General features: G+C 44.8%; 1 protein-coding gene across 2 annotated transcripts in view; it reads right to left on the bottom strand.

Moving 5' to 3' along the window:
- The window catches only part of LOC147709564 (fucolectin-like), a 47,405-nt gene extending 33,725 nt beyond the window's left edge, over positions 1-13,680 (bottom strand). The window contains exon 1 of one of the 2 annotated variants that reach the window (XM_086928086.1): positions 13,547-13,680. The gene's annotated coding sequence lies outside the window, so the exon portion shown is untranslated. Of the gene's footprint in view, positions 1-13,541 lie in introns of both variants that reach the window. The other variant, XM_086928085.1, reaches the window with a different exon arrangement.
- Between the last annotated feature and the right edge of the window lie 216 nt (positions 13,681-13,896).

Below are 13,896 nucleotides of genomic sequence, written 5' to 3'. Positions count from 1 at the left end.
ACAACTTTTAATGGCAAAGGCGCCTCCAGCTGTGTAGATTTTATCTTCCTGTCAGGGATGTCATTTATTCTTATTTTGAACTTTACTACCCATGATTGCACTTTTAGCGATCATTTCTTCATATCTGTTACCCTCTTTCACCCGACATTAGGAAGAAGAAATAAACAGAATAACCAATATGGGGTGGACAATTTACTAATGACCAGGCTGAATGGTTATGCATTGAAGTGGGCAAAGGTAGATCCGGTAGAGATTACAGCAAAAGTAGTGAAAAACTCCATGAAAGAAATAACCATCTGTTTGAAAGATCATTCCTCCCCATGGGAGATTACTGATAGTTTTTTGACACTGACCGACTCTATAAAACTAGCGTTAACAAAAATCTAAAGGAGTAAAAAATAACCAGCATGGCTGGTTTAATTACATCTGCATCAAAGCATATTCAAGCTTGAAATTAGCTCTTAATGCATCCACCAGAGATAAAAAACAGATTACTCAACTTAAGAAAGCCTACCACAAAGCTACACGATTAAGGAAGTCGGAACTAAAAGAAGAACTCTGGGCAGAACTACATAAAAGTTGCCAGTTAAAAGACATTGCCGCTTTCTGGAAGGTGATAAATACACCATTCCTATCAGGTCCTAGTGAAGTAAATAAAACAGAGGTTGCAATTGATGAACCAACATGGATTGGCCACTTTTCCAAAATATTTGGGTTGGTGGATACCCCGCATACTGCTTCGTGCCATTCGGGGACAAACCCAAACATTATTAAACCTTCCTCCTTTCCACTTGCTCTGGAATTCACTTTAAATGAAGTCGAAAACGCATTAAGAGCAAGTAAAGGGGGGAAAGCCCCGGACCCGGACGGGGTCCCGCTTGACTTTTATAAATTTAATAAAATCAATTTTAGTACCAATCTTTAAATGGGGTGACCGTCTTAATCCAACCTGTTACCGCCCAATCTCCCTATCGGATACCTGTGGTAAAACTGTGGGGCATATTGTTTTAGAACGACTACAGTCTTGGTCCAAGGAGAACAAGATTATATCTGATATCCAGTACGGTTTCAGGGAGGGTTTGGGCACTATTGAGCAGGTCTTAAACCTATCCCTGTTGAAGGGTAAATACGTGGACGCAAAAGGTTGAAGTCTTTACTTGGCCTACGTAGATATTACTGCTGCGTTCGACTGCGTGGGTCATGCAAAGCTATGGATCATCATAATAGACATGGGAGTTGACCCATTGTTAGTCACATTCCTACGGGAGATGTAATCAAATGCCACAGCCAGAGTGAGATTTGGCATGAGCGGGGAGCTGACAGCTCCGTTTAGAGTTGAGCGGGGAGTCAGACAAGGCTGCGTACTTGTCCCCTACCTTTTTAGTTTGTACACCAATGGCCTAGAGGGTGCCATGCTGGAGGGGGCAAAGGACCTACCCTTGATCCAACATCGTCAGATCCCCGCTCTCCTCTACGCGGATGACACAGTGATTATAGCGCGCACCCCAATCGAGTTTCAGCGCTCACTCTCCCGATATAAAACTTTTATGTCAAATCTAGATCTCAAAATTAATGTAAAAAAAACCTTTATTATGACATGTGGCCATAAAGGAACCAAAGGGCAATCAATTTACCTTAATAATACTAGTATTGAGCACTCCCCTACTTATCCGCAATGGAGTCCTAATAGATGAGAAGGGCACTTGGAAAAAAGCCATTGAGGCAAGAAAATTACAGTATCTAAAATCAACCATGGCTTTGGTAAAATTCATACAGAGATTGGGAAGAAGAGCGCCTGAAGAGCTGATTCAAATTTACAAAGCAAAATGTATCAGCACTGCAACATACGGGGCAGGGGTTTGGGGCTATGTTCAGGTTGAAATGCTCCAAAAAGTGGAAAATAGTTTCCTAAGGTTCTTGCTCGCTATTCCTCGGGGTTCCTCCACATTTGGTTGCCATTTAGAGCTGGGCTTGCCCTATATTACAGATATTATAAGAGTTGAGCCTATACTCCTATGGCACCATTTCTGGACCTCAGACAAACTTGTCTTTACCCAAAGTATTGTAAGTGATTGTCTACAGCTAGAAAAGAATAATAAGATCGGCTGGCTTAGACATAATAGAAGATTTCTTCATGACATGGCCCTAGAGAATCTATATTTCACTCCGCAAACATTGGTCTCAATTGCTAGAAAAACGTTGAAAAAAATGTGTTTAACCCATCTGGTGGAACTCCGCCTGACAACGGAGGCCTCCAAATCTTCGGTTCGGCATGCTTTCGTGATCCAATCTACAATGCTGATCCAGCCTTACTTAACCTGGAACTTAAGTAACTATGATAGATTTCTGTTAACCAGGTTTAGGTTACACATCATCTTTCGGCTAGTCATGTTTCTAAATGCTAATGACTGGTCACAGTTGCTTCCATGCTACCCCTGTGATGAAGCTTCGTCCCAATCCACCATACATTTGCTTTTCTTCTGCAAATTTTATTTGGACCCTAGAAAGAGATTTATTATTCCAATCTTAAAAAGTCTAGGCTTACGCCAATGTCGCCCTGCCCTAATAGTTCTTCAGCGCCTTGAGACGGAACACTTACCAGTGAACATTGCTAGATTTTTAAAACTTTGTATCCGACACAGAATGGATTTATAAATGAAGCTTGGTGTTTCTTTTTAATGATATCGATTATTTTAACTTAACAGTTTTTTATCTAACAGCTTGATGTGTATTTTTCTCTATATAAATGTACTAAAATGTTGTATATGTACTTTTATGGTTTTTCAAATTGTTGAAACCGAATAAAGTTATAACTGACATCTGAAAACCGACCCCCAAAACAGCCCAACCCTACAGCTGAATTGAAAAACATATTTAGGTTCAGAGGGCCCATATATCCCTAAAAGTCTCACTTGTGCACCCTCAATGGCCTCAGAAACATGAGTGGAGTCTCACTAGTGCACCTTCACTAGCCTTGAAAACTTCAGTGGAGTCTCATTTGCGTTCCTTCACTAGCCTTACAAACTTGAAGTCTCACTGCTCAGTGCTCACAACTGTCTGGAGAGGAGGATTGGGGTGTTTGCTCAGGAGCCTACGGCAGGGACAAGGTTGCTGAAAAAGCTCCTATGTTTCTTGAGGAGCTCATTTTTTTAAATGTATTTCAGTGTCGAAATTATACTTTGTGCAAAACTAGAGAGAGGTAATAGTACAATGGGATATGGTGTGAGCACAACTGATGATCAACTTGCTTTGGTAGCATGTGAGACAGTAAGACTATGTTTTTCATATTAATCAAGGCACAGTGTCGGTTAGTGCATCGAAACAGTACTAAGTTGTAGAAAAGTGGCACTTTTTGCATGGTTAGACCCCACTTCTTCCCTGATGTATGATGTAACTTCAAACTGTGAGTATTCTGAGGCAATGGCAATCAGATCCCCAGTATCAGATTTATTTCCCATAAATATGAACCCTGATTCGTAACTTCAGTAAATCCTGTAAGTCCCTGGTAAATGGTACCCCTGTTATCAAGGGGATTGCTCCTGAAGAGGGGCCCACAGCCGTGCAGTGCGACTTGTGCCACCCTAGGGAATCCGCACTCAGACATACTGACTGCCATCACAGGCTGCATGTCTTGGTGCAAGCAAATCCGAAAAGTCAACATGGCACAGAGCCCTGTGTGCCATGCCTCACAGCACTGCTTGTTTTATAGGTAAGTCCCCCCTAGAAGCTTTTACGGCAGGGTGCACTGTATTTCAGGTGTGGACACCCGTGCATGAGCAGAGGTGCCCCAACAATGTCAAATTCGTTCTTTGGTATTTCCCGGCTGGGTCTTGTGGATGCGGGGGGTTTTCCGCATTTGGCTACGTGCACTAAGCCCTATGACATGGTTTTATTACCACCTTGCCTGGCCCGGTGTATGTGTTTTGCGTGGGATACCGTCGAGCGTACTGGTCATATCGGGCATGATCCGGAGCACTTAACAGGTCACCCACTCTTTCTCGCAGACCACTGGACAGGTCCAAGGGTTAGTGTGACTTTTCCTGGTTGGTGTGTCTCTTATTGGTGCTCGAGCATGATTGTGGCAACACGCAGTCATGGCAGCCTCACTGGGGGCCCTTATACACCAGTTTGACTCGATGTTCCGGTGGCTAATGCACCTGGGTCCTGCTGCAAATGACCCTTTTGACTGTTTTACTTATGTTTTTCCCAACTGTCAGGACACTACATACGAGTGTCTACATGAGCCGATACTGAGCCAGGCAACTGTGACCCTAATGGGGTGAGTTCACTGTGCTGATTGCTCTCCGCTTATGCTTAGGTGTTATTATACTATACCATCTGAAGTGACACAGTGTGATCACATCACGCATGCCACTAGTCACTTGAATTTATAGTTTTTTAGCATGCTCTAGTTGCATCACTATATTTGTGTGATGCACTTGGTTCCAGTTCTAATCAGAACACTGTGAAATGTACATTTAATGTTGTTGTCATTTTTGTTTAATTGCAGGTTGTGTTTTTATGATCTACAAGGTACCACTTTTTAGGTGCTCTAATGGTGGTCAGTTACACTTTCTATCTCCATGTTGACCACTACCAAAAAGTGTAGGTAGATCTTTATTGGTCCAGATGAATTGCCATCTAATAAGTTAATGGGCAAGAAACATGTCGACCCCCTTTTTTCACAAGCGCATAGACTCCACATCCTAGAGTGAAGCTAAGCGTCTTGTTCCACTTTTAATGAGGGTAGGGGTCACATTCATTAAAATTGTTTTGAGTGGACCACCTCCCCTATTTTAACCCACTTCCTTACACTCATCCTTCACCTACACTGTTCTAGGGCCCTCACACACACTTCAACCACCAGCAAAAGGAAAAAAGATCTCCAACAAGAAGGCCCCATCACGGGTGCTGATGCCGACCGGATAAGGAGCCGACCGGATGATGAAGCAAGACACCTAGCTGGCTGGGTATGTGAGGGTCCTTATCCGAAAGGAGAGGTCTCCTCTCCCCACTTCTATTACTTCATATTAGTTATGAAGCCCATGCATAAATCAAATAAAACCCTGCATTTTATGTTAGGAACTGCATACCAATATTGTGTAGCTTATTTCAAGTGCACCCAGATGCCATAAAGAGCACATGGGCTAGATACTCATCATCATCACGAGTTTCCTACCTCTAGGATGGCTTCACTGTACAAAGCAGTGGTCTCAGTGATGGATTTACTAATAATTTCACACAGGAGATCCTTTTAGAGGACCCCCTTAAATGTAAAGAGCACTGGTGTGGTCTCTGACTAGTTTTAGCCAGCCTGCTACCACCAGATATGTTTCTAGACCCATGAGGTGGGGCCAGTGCTCTCCGGATCCAGGAACAATGTCTGCTCTGGGGAGATTTAGTCACACTTCCCTCCTGCAGGATCTGAAGTTGGATGTGTCAATGGAAATGCCACCTTTGAACCCTACCCCATCCATCTGATGCTGGCAGCAGATGGCGACCCTCCAGTCCTGCTCCACTTTTGGCGGGAGGACTCTGGGGAACATTAGGTAGATTTGTAGGTGTGTCTACCTCCGCCCAGCATCATCCCTCTGGTGGTGCAGGTGAGGTAGACCCCATATTTCACTATCCGCCATCTTGAGAATGGGGATAGTAGCCTATTAAGAGTCAGGTTATGCCCACTCCCCACCACGGGTGAGCATAAAGAGGGTGTAAAGATAAGTAGCCCATTAGCTACTACCTGTCCTCCCCTTTAGAGCCCCTAAAGTTAGTATTTTGGTGGCACCTTGAGAACTTGACTTCAGATTAGACAGACACAAAGAAGATGATGAAAGATGACCACTGCTGATCCACGATGTGAGGCCCACCACAGAAGAAACAGGCACTAAACCCTGCCACTATTAAGGACTCAACCCTTGTGACCTGCTGTCTTTCCTGAAACCTCCCAGGCCTCAAAGACACCACAGAGACCTTCCAGCCTTTGCAAATTGCCAGTAACCTCCCTATGGGCTAGAGCAGAGGTTGTCAAACATTTGTTGGCTGTGCCCCTCCCCCCCATCTAAAACTTTTTACACGTCGAGCCCCCACCATCACCACCACCTGACAAAAAAGTTCTGGAAGCTGGTACTCTGCATCAGTGATGGCCCTTCCCTCCTGCAGAGCCTAGGTCGTATAGGGCAAATAATGTTAAATAAATTAAGAGGGTTTAGTAAACTGAAGTTTTGTTAGTGTGTGTGCTTATTCTAAATTTCAAATGAAAAGTCTCCAAGAAAAAATTCGCAGAAATATTTACATTTGAGCTTTATGTTTCAAGTAAAACACAAAATTTAGGATAGATTAGAAAAAACACTCCCAAACGACAGGTTTAGGGTGCGCCTGTTTTTTTACACAGAGACAGTCAATGTGTCGATGGAATCTTGCTTCTGCCATCCTTTGGTTGTGCTCCACTTCCAGTCTTGAGCAGTATCTGGAAATGGGAGTGCTCACAAAATGTTGTAATTTTTTTAAAAGTTTTAAACAGTACGAACATGACCCAAAGGTATTAGAGTGCTTACAGGAGCATCTTTTACATTACACAAGCACACATTCATTTTTTTGTAAGCACAGGGAGATTAAGTGATTTGCCCAGAATCACAGGATTTTGAGCAGACACCAAGAATTGAACCTGGTTCCCCAGCTCTCCAGTAATCAGCACTGGCTCTTGTGCCACATCCTTACCCCTAAGCAAGATATCAGAAAATGGGGTGCCACAAAACATGCTTTCTGGTTGAAAAATCCTTGATTATGTGGAGTATGGCCAGGTGTTGCCATGTCAGTGGGAGGCCAGCCACAGTTTTCCAAGAAGGCCAAGCGGACACTTTCATCATGCACATGTGATATAAGTGATTCAAGAGGATATAAACATCTTTATTCTCTAGCAGCATCAAGAGTCAATTTGTTGGCATAGTTGGCTTATAAAGAAGATTGCCTCCCAAAGCTTCAGAAATAGCTGCACAATATTTTTTTTTAATTTGGTCTATGAAAGAAGTGAGGACAGATGGTAGGCATACTTCACAGTATTTATTATATCAGGCTTGTGGACTCAGCTCTAGGGATTGGAACATGTCATACAAGCACCAGCGACTTTAATCAAGGCCAAATTCATTTTTCGTTAGTCACTGGTAAATTAAGTGATTTTGCTCAGGATCACATGATGTTGAGCTGATACCAGGACTCGAACTGGGATGCCCAGAACCAAAGTCAACACCTATGGCATTAATGCCAAATCTGCTCCTCCATGAAACATCTAGCATTCCCACTAGTAGTGGGATGAATGGGAAAGGAGTAAGGTTTAAAAAATGTTACAAAAAGCTTTTTCACTCTTACCTGCCAGAGAATGGAATCTTCAGGAAGGATACAACGATTGTAAATTCCTTGCAGTGAAACGTATTTCCGACGTGAGAAGCAACATGGGGTGCAACCAGACCCGAACTTTCGGGGGGGACTAACACTCCCAGCCAAGGCTGTCCCTAACACTGATCGCGCACCTGAGGGGGACAGGTGAGTGAAGTGTCACATGAGCAGAGTGAGTAGTGTGCTTATGTGACTGCAGGGTGCGGTACAGGGGGAACTCGTGTGACAGCAGGGTGAGGAACAGGGTGAACAGCGCAAGAGCATTGTGAGTGCAGAGTGCAGTGATCACTGAGAGTGCAGAGTGTGTGGTGTGCTCAAGTGACCACAAGTGGAGGGAGAACGGTGTGAGTTCATGGTGAGTGGCATAAGTGCAGTGCGGTCACTGTGAGTGCAGGGTGAGCGAGTGGTATGAGTACATGGTGATCCCTGTGAGTGCAGAGTGAGTGTGCAAAATAAGGGCGAGAATGAGGAGTGAGTTGTTTGAATGCATGTTGCTTTCCCAGACACATTTGAAGTTACTCCAGGGATCGAGGGTGGAGGAAATAAATATTGTGCTTATCCTGCCCCAAACTTCCAGTCTCGCGATTAGCATTGCCAGCTCTTTATATTGGTGCCCCAGATGGTACAAACATAAGCAGTCACCTAAAGCCTATTTTCAGCAATCTACTTACTCTTTCTGGTGGATTCAAATTTAACTGCCGATTCCCCACCTTTAGATGGCACCGCTCGGCTTTGTGTCGACTCTATGCCGCAACAGAAGGGCCTATTAAAGCCTCACATAAATGCAATCACATGTGCTGATGCCAGTTACTTAATATTGTTCCTACCCTGATTTCAGGTGTGGAGCATTTAGCACAGATTCCAGGTAGCAGTGTGTCGAACTCGAATTTGGAAACCTATTAAAATGATTGAGTCTGTTCCACAGAACAGGGAGGTGGTAGGGCAGTGGGTAGTTTGCAGTGATATAGAGCATCGCGCCCCCCACCCCCCGTTAACGTGTGTGTCAGCCCAGGCTGAGACACCTTCCAGGGCACACACACAGACAGTTTTTGAGCTGCCAGCTGCAGCCGAGTACTTCACAGGTCTTTAAAAGACCATTCACGTGTTAACAAGGCTTTGTTGTTTTTTTTCCCCTCCTAGTGCCCCTGCATCTCCACTCTGACTATGGCCAGGCTGAGACACGCAACTGGCGCCTGGAGGCAACAATGGAAGAAGAAGTGGTGGTGTGGTGTGCACGCCCCCCCTGAGGGGAAGCTGCGCCCCCCCAGGGGTAACGCCCCACAATTTGAAGATCAATGGGCTAGAGGCTCTAGTCCCCAGCATCGGCAGGTAAATAAAACCATTGTGGTGAGGACCAGTACACTCCGTATCGACAGGACTCACCACCAACAAAACCGTTGCCACAACCAAGGCTTGTTGGTTTACCAGTCTTTTAAACTGGCTCTTCCATGTCCTCATCAACTAGAGGGAGTCTTTCAGCATAGCGACTGATTCTTGAAACAGCCCCCCTCCTAGGAGTGTTCACCCTCCTTCCATTGGCAAAGACAGCATAAAAGCTGCAACATTGGCATGATGCCCCCTTCCGTGATGGCCTGCCCTGTGTCTCACCTGTGGCCCAACCACTGCCGGTGATCTCCGAAAACGATCACCCATGACCTCTGGTACTTCCGACCCAGGTACAACCCGACTGACTGCTGTACAAGAGTCCTGCACCTCGCTAGAACTTCATCCTGTCGTTGAAGACGATCTCTGACCCCTGAGGGACCGTGGACATCTGAAACTCCTGTACTGACTCCTGCTCCCAGGAGCCGCATTGGTAATTGTGTTGGGTCTCCTCCACTATCTGAATACACATCAGCCTTCTAGTGACCACGTCCATTGTGTTGGCGTTGTCAACTACTTTGAACTCCAGTGGCCTCCTTCCAGAGACTATGATGGTAACTGTGTTGTTGGTCTTCCGAACTCCATTAAAATCAATGCTTGCTCTCCAGACCACAATGGTAAACATTTAATGGTATCGTCCACCATGTGCTAAGATACTTAACGTATTGCATATTCTTGAAGTGCACTGCATTTGATTCGATTTCTAAAGTGTTCAAAGTATATTTCCGATTTGAAGTCTTGCTTCTAGATAGATATAAAGATTATTGTTATTTTTATACAAATTGGACTCAGATTTATTTTTGAGTGTGTGCCTCATTTCTTGCCTCTGTGTGTGTCAACAAATGCTTACCATGACCCCCGGATAAGCCTACCTGCTCGCCCACACTACCACAAATTAGAGGGTTAATACCATCTATTTTACCACTTGGATATTCTTAGAACTCTCTACATGGTATACTTCTTTTTAGTACACTGAGTTGGCTTTCTACATAAGTTCTATGCAGAAAAGTGAGTTGTACTATCGTTCCCTCTTACGGTTTCCCTGTGAACATATTGCTGTTGCAACCACCTTTTGTAAAATGAAGGAGACCAGCACACCGTGAGGCAAACAACAAAAAAGCAAAAGCAGATGGCACTTTAACCCTTTCCATGCTGATGACGAGCTCAGCTCGTCATCACCCACGGGTGTCGTGTGCTGATGACGAGCTGAGCTCGTCATGGTGCCACTAAAATGGCATTTTCCAGCACAGGGGGGGAAAACGCCCAGCAGCCATGTGGTTAAATGTTTTCGGAACCCCCTTTGCTGACAAATATCTGATGCATTGTGCTTGTACTATATTTTTGGGCAAGCTTTTAAAAGAATTACACCTGAACTTTGGTAGGTAATTGACACATCGAAAGGCGGTGCAAGCACATTCATGTGATACAGAAACAAATTCACCAGTTGTCAATTATGCGGCTAGAATTGGTGTAACTTTCCTTGCTGGACAGCTATGGACCAGGGGCGCATTTATAAAAAAACTAAAGCAGCGGAATGGAGTAAGATATTGTGCTAAGTTGCGCTGCGTGATGGGGAAAGGGCAGAAATGTGCTGTATTTAACATTATACAGTGCATTCAGGCACCCTTGCACCATGGTGCAAGCCGGTCTGCGTTGTAAGTAGGATTGGTACACCTTCCTGAACAAAATCACCCCCATAAGCCATATTCCTCTTTCTATGTGTGCTGCAGTAAGAGAAGTAACAAGGAGAAAATAATATATTTCTCTTCGTTACGCCTCCCCTGGGGATGCGTAGCATTTTGATACATTACCAGTCTATCAGTAAATGGTAAATCTTGAAACGAACAGAAAATATGCTTTTTTGATAATGAGAAAGTTTGCATTATGAAAACCCTCATATAGGAACAACCATTCACTCACTCACATGCTCCCTCTCTCTTTAATCCACTCACCTGCCCACTCACTCACTCACCACCGTATTCACTTACGCAGGCATCCAGTCACTCACTTTCAGAAATATCTTTTGTAAAACAAGGTCCTTTATTTATAGGTTTACACCAAATCCACCATCCCTGACTCCCCTCATTCAAAGAATAATCACTTCTCTGGAACATCATTTCATATTTTATTTTAGTGAGTGCCCCCAAATAACCGCCCACATCTGCAACCTCCGCTTACATTAAAATGGGAAATATGTCCCATTGCAAGCTACAAACACTACATTCTCTGACCCCGTATGTCAAGAATGCGTCTTCTCCAATGATATCCTTTGTGGAATAAATCTTTCCAGGGGCTTAAGAGTGGCTCTAATGCACTCCTCCCCCTAGACACCGGAAAGGTATAGGAAGGGCACCCCTACTGCTGCTGACACACCTGAACCTTAGTGAGAAGGTCCAGTCATCGAACATTCAAAAGATCTTGCATGTTAGTCTCTCGCCGAATCCTCGACTGATGACCCTGGTTTCATGGGAGGAGCTGAACTCTGGCTACTCACTGACTATTGTGCTGCAGCCTCTGCCCTGCCCCATTGCACAGGGGCAGATCTATGCACTTCTCATGCAACGCTGCAGTCTCATGTTCTACACTATTTTATGCCTCGGGGTAAACAGTGCACAGAGGCCAAGATGCACAAAGGTTTTGTGTCGGGTTGTCGTTACTGTTTTAAAGGAAAATCGATGCAAAATATTTTGGGTATTAAGAAACCAACGCAAATTGGTACTTGCATTGTTTGGAAATGCTGCTTTGCATTACTTTGTGTCAAGGAGGCGTCACATAGAAGGCACATGGGTGTTCCTATGCAAACACCAATGCGTTTTGATGCCAAACCCTACCTACGAACATACGTAGACACAGTTTGTGCCAAAAATTAACTCTGCTGCAGATGTTTTCATTTCTCCTTGCTTTTCCGACTTTGCATGTGTGCTGCACCACACAGCACACATACAAAGAGGGAAAAGGTTTTAAATTGTCTAGCATAGTATTTTGCACAGAAAGAGTAACCTTCCAGTAAAAAACCTATGTTAGACTCACGTACACACCCTTGCACTATAGCGCAAATGTGTGTGTGTGACGCTCAACAGCACAAATCAGCGCCGGCGCGAAGGAGAGTTTAGACGAGAGATCTATCTCTGTCGATATGGCGCTCTCCTGCTCTCTCCCTGTCACGCAACGCAGCACAGCATCCTTGGGCGCTGCGCTGCGCGACCCCTTTGTGACTCTGCCCCTAAGGGCGCCCTGCTGCTGTCAGCCTTTGTGCTGGGGCTCCCGTACGCCGTGCATGAGGCGCATCCTCGCACCAGTGAGCAGAGGAGAGTTTGCACTGCCTAGCACAAGATGTGTACTGGAAGCCTGCAGGTGGATTCCTATGTCTAGATACACTTGAGAAAGGTGCCACACATTGGATGTTCACTGTGTCCTTCAGCACACATGCAATGCGTGGGTTTTCGGGAGAAATGGATGCATTTCCCTCTGACGTTGCCTGTTTATAAGGATGTGCTCGTTTTTGACACAACGCATGGCCTGGCTGTCTGAGGTAGAGGAAGCTTTACAGCACAATCTAATCTACGGGTGTTTGCACTGATGCAGCAAATGACACCCAATGAACTCCCCCTCGGCACAAAGTAACAAAGCAGCAGATCATTGAGCCGGCAACAGAGCACCTTTCAAGCACAAAACACCTTTAGGCCTGGAAATAAATACCAATGCGCAGCACTGCACCCCTTTTGTCCCTTTGCTGCGGTGCAAAGCTGCAGTCAGCCTGGGTTGCAGAGTCTATTACAGGGGCCAAGGTCCACTCTTGCATTGAAGAGAAGAGATTGAAGAGAGGGCAGCCACACGGAGCAGCGTCTGCAGCCTGGTGTCTTCACCCCTCTGCTTTTTATAAAGCAGTGTATACTATTTACAAGATGGTGTATATTTTATTGTTCTTACTGTTGCTAGAAGATTGATTACTTTTTAGAGCAGTAGTGCAAAAACAACTTTTTATGCATGACGAATAGGAAGTTTTGTACAGTGCTGGGTATCACCTCACAGTCACTTCAAAGCGCTGTACAGTTGAAAGGAAATGCCATGATTAAAAGGAAGCAGAGTCCAATCACCCAGTGAGGATGACCCCTAGCTCATATCTCCCTTTTCCTCCTATTCATTCTCCAGTCTAATCCAAGGCTAACCAGAATTAGTTCTTTCATGAGGCGCCAATGCTGCTGTTACAGCACTGAGCTGTAAACTAATGTGACTTATAATTTAGTCATAGGGACACTGGGTATTAGTAAAAGAGCTGCACTTTCATTTGAATATTTAGCTTCACTAGAAGGGAACAGAGCATTGGGAAGAGTTGGGCCAATGTGACACCCTTGGCTGTACCAATGGTTAGTGTTGATCTTCATGCAGCTTGGAGCTTCCTTGCAGAAGACATACTCCGGGTCCCCGCATTGTGGCTTCTCGCAGCGCTATGAAGACTCTTCTCTCCTCTGCCCTCAATGGGCTGCTCGGGCTCAAACCCTTCCTGTCTGACCCTGCCTCGTGGCTGGTAACTTATCTACTTTACTAGTCGGCCTATTGCCCAGCGTCAATGGGCAAGCTCAAGGAATACTGAAAATAAACAAAACAAATATAAACTTAGATAAATCTTTGATCTCCTGGGTTTGAAATCACTTGAATACATCCACACTGTTTCTCACTCAAAAACATGTTTTCCTCGATGAACCAATGCAGCCAGCTGCAGCCGCCCCCTTTCCTCAACATGAGTGGACATAGAGCAGACCCACCTCACCTGGTCCAGCTGCTGGAGTGTCCGCTGTCCTGCTGTCCAGACAGCTGCTTTTCAGGTCTTGGCTCTCTACTCCAGGAAACCAATGGATTTATATATTTAGGAGGAATAAAAGAAAATCCAATCTCGGTCTGACCTCTGATGGAATTTGGACTCCCAGGCATTTTTAGATGGGTTAATTATTTGCCTGCGGCACACCTGTGATGTGAGTTTGTTGGACAAATATCTAAAGGAGGAAATTTGCCAAAGGTAAAAGTCAATATATGGTGAACTTCTCACCAGTGAATGTTCCCTTGGAAATGTTGGCTAGTTCTTTTGCCCTCTGCATTCCAGTGTATCGTGTGTTTGCTCGT

This window comes from Lissotriton vulgaris, chromosome 6, assembly GCF_964263255.1.
Source record: "Lissotriton vulgaris chromosome 6, aLisVul1.2, whole genome shotgun sequence".
NCBI lineage: Eukaryota > Metazoa > Chordata > Amphibia > Caudata > Salamandridae > Lissotriton > Lissotriton vulgaris.
Note: the sequence above shows the minus strand (reverse complement) of the source record. Positions and strands in the feature narration are given on the sequence as shown.